Below are 3436 nucleotides of genomic sequence, written 5' to 3'. Positions count from 1 at the left end.
CCCCCCCCCCCCCCCCCCCCCCCCGCGCAGACAGATATAGACGTGCCCTTGATTGCTCACCTCCTCTCGAGCATCTGCAGATGCAGGTGTTCTTTCCTGGGGGGTATTTGCAGATGTTTCAGCAGCTGGTTCTGTATCCACCTCCGAAGGCATCCTTTGCCATTACAGGGCTCTCAACCCCCCCCCCGCACGCAAAATAAACCCCAGGGGCAACGGGATTTCAAAGTTCCTTCTCCCAGCAAAACAATGGGGTTACTGCCCCTGGAAGGAAGCTTTGGCACCGCAGGCGTCTCCCCATCTTCAGAGCAGTTCTCTGGTCCTGCAGGAGCTACAGGATCTCCCTGTCTGGTCCCCACCGCCGCACTTCACACCCCAGAGGCAAGAGGAGGGCGGGGGGGGCTCAAGTCACTCACTGCCCCTTCATGTTGCAGGTCTACCTTAGCAGCAGAAGCCAGAAGCTGCACTTCGCGAAAGTGCCTCCCAGCTGGTCGGGAATGCGTCCCTGGCAATGACTGAAATCCTGCAGCGGATGGGTAACTTTAGAGATCAAAAAGCAGAGAGAACAAAGGCAGCTCTCAGAGATGAAGGGGCTGCTTTGCCAACAGCACCAGCCCCTCTCCCTCTGCCGGTGCAGCCTCCCTGCCTGCGCTCCCTGTCAATAAATCCTCAGCCTTTGCAGTCCACAACTCTGCAGTGGAGCTGGTGCCTGCCAACTTGGACTCTCCCTATCCACAGCAGCTCACACCTTTCACCCTAAGACCCACCGCAAAATCCGTCCTTGGGACGGGGCGGGGGGGGGGGCCCCTTTTGTGCGGGCTTCTAACAAAGCCCTAAATGCATGCCCAGAAAAAAATAACAAAGAACAAACTTCTTCGTGCGAGTAGCTGTTTCTCATGTCCTGCGGGGCAGCACAGCATCCCTGTGCACGGCGCCTCCCACCCCTTTAGTCCATCCCGGAGCGAGGGGAGGAGAGCCTGGCCCTCTTTGGGAGGTGGAAAACTCAGCCCAAGCCTTTGCGTTGTGTCCTTGCCGTGTGTCTGTGTGAGCTGTTCCAGGCTGCCTCGATGCCCAGGAGATCAGAGGTGAACAAAGCATCTGTTGCTTACAGTGGTTTTAAAATATTTTCCATGAAGAGCCCATGCCTGACTTTGGGGGTCACAAACCTTCCCCCTCCCCCCCAACAATAACCAGACAAGCCCCAGCATGGGTCTTCTGTTCTTCCCAGGGCCAGTGCACTTCGTTCCTTAGCCAACACCACTTAAGTGTCCATCACCTCTCTCTTCACCAATACACCTTCCAAAGGAGACGAAGCCCTTATCAGCTTCTTTCTCTCTTTCCCTTCTCCCTTCCCCCTCTCCAAACCTCCCCAATTCCTTAGCATCTTTTGTTCACATTTGTTTCCAACAGCTCCCCATCCCCATCCCCCTCCACAACTGCAGCCTCCTGCAAACTCTCCACCTTGTTAATATTTCTTCCCCCTCCCTGCATCCTGAGCTCAGTGCATTCATTCATTGCCTGCCCGCATGCTGACCATGAATGTTATGCTGCACCATCTTCTCTCTGCATGTTTGCTTCATGTTTCATTACCCTCTCTGCCTTGCGAGATTCATCTCATTTGATCTGTTTTTCCCCTTATGCTTTGGAGAGATATATTCCTAAATGCTTTTCAAAGTCTTGCAAAGAGGTGAGTGAATGCATACTTCTGCCTTAGCTTCTGAATTCTCAAGTCCAGCCCTCTCATGTCCCTTTTTTTTTGTAACACTGCAACAGGCTCAACAAGAGCCCACACCAGATTAAAGCGGCTGGTTGCTGTCACAGTACATGGCCATGAAGATCCTGGAGCTTAGTGCATGAATATGCTTGCATAACAAAAAGCAGGGAGCCCAGAGCATGCTGGAGTTTTTTAGACTTGTTGGTATCTGACTGAATGAAGTGTTTTAAGGGCATTCATTCAGTCGGGGGCAAGGTCTACCTTCAGGCTACCTCTGCTTGTAAAAAGATGTTGCTGGAAGGACAGATATGAGGTGGAACTGTTTTATCCTTGCTGGACCCTTCGCTCAGGAGGGATTTTCCAAGAGGGGAAGACCTATCTAGAACTAGGTCTGATTAACTCCGTGGAAATCTTTTTTTAACAACTACAGCTTATGGATATGTCCTGCAGTGCATATATGCCTGATCGCTTTATAGTCCCAGGTACCTTTTCCTTCCCTGGCAGGATCTTTGTTTGGCTGGATGTCCAGGTGAAAAGTAGCCTGGTTTTTGCTCATGCCAGTCTGCGCGAGGAGGTGTGAAAAGCACAGCCTTATCAATGGAGGAAACATGTAAGTAGGTGTAGGACAGAAACAGGTATAATGCCATGCTCCCTTCCTGCAGACCATGTGGCAGGAAATGAGAGCTGCCAGCTGCAGGAAATGGTATAGAGCAAGGGTTGACAATCTATGCCCTATGGCCCAGATTTGGCCTGCAGAACTGTCAGAGCTAGCCCATCGAACCAGGGGCTTTGGCAGCATTCCAGTGGTGGGGGCTTCAGTGGCATTTGGCAGCTAGGGGCTTGGCTCTGCTATGGCCAGGGAGCTTCACCTGTGTCATGACCAAGCAGCGGGGGAAGCAGTGGCAGCAGAGGCTGGGTCCTAGTCTGGGCCGGCTTGGCCCTGCGCTGTCATTCCAGCCTGACACCAAAAGATGTTGCTGACCACTTGTGTAGGGGGGTTAAAAACTGGGTTTGGCTGGTGTGTGCGTGGTGTGTGTGTAGACTCTTTCACTGGTTATATATAGTAATATAAAATGATGTATGGAAAATTGCCTGGAGATGTGAGAAGTATTGTGGTTAAAGGAACATGGTAACCATTAGACCTGTGTGTTGAGGTACTTTGAGTGAATTATATGGGACAGCCCAAAAGTTAATTTGCAGAAACTAAATGTACCAGGGTCACTGAAGGAAAAAAGATGAAGTGAGGCAGAAAGTTGCCTGATAGAAGGCAGGAGGAAAGATCAAATCACTCTGAACTGGTCAGGCAAATGGGAATGAGAAACTACTCAAGCAGTGGAGCCCATTACCATGGATATCAGGAATGAGGATGTTCAATGTCCCCCACCCATTCTTTGCCTACAGGTATTGAATATGCACCTATACTAAGCAAGAACCTGCCCATTGTGGCTTGGTGCAGTCTTGCACCGAAACTGCACCAAGTTTCATACCAAAAGTATGAAACTTTTGACTCACTCACAGTTCCACAGATCCTTAGTATTTGTTGTTGAATAGGTGTTGACTGTAAACAGGCTCATTGGAGATGTTTGCAAGCTGACTCCAAAGACTGCTAAGGAGAGGTGAAGTACGAGTTGGGATTTCAAACCTAAGCCCAGTTTGGGGAGAGCATAGGCTTTGGGTACATGGCACATCATTAGGTGCTGTCAGTACTCTAGTTGTTGCACTTGA

General features: G+C 50.6%; 1 long non-coding RNA gene across 1 annotated transcript in view; it reads right to left on the bottom strand.

Moving 5' to 3' along the window:
• Positions 1-597, bottom strand: part of LOC109298775 — an 11325-nt gene extending 10728 nt beyond the window's left edge. Inside the window, exon 1 of the long non-coding RNA XR_002097698.1 lies at positions 61-597. This is a non-coding gene — a long non-coding RNA (uncharacterized LOC109298775). The remainder of the gene's footprint in view (positions 1-60) is intronic.
• Positions 598-3436: the final 2839 nt, after the last annotated feature.

Source organism: Gavialis gangeticus, unplaced genomic scaffold (assembly GCF_001723915.1).
Source record: "Gavialis gangeticus isolate Ggan-Ray unplaced genomic scaffold, GavGan_comp1, whole genome shotgun sequence".
Classification (NCBI taxonomy): Eukaryota; Metazoa; Chordata; order Crocodylia; family Gavialidae; genus Gavialis; species Gavialis gangeticus.
This window is presented reverse-complemented; position numbering and strand designations above follow the sequence as displayed.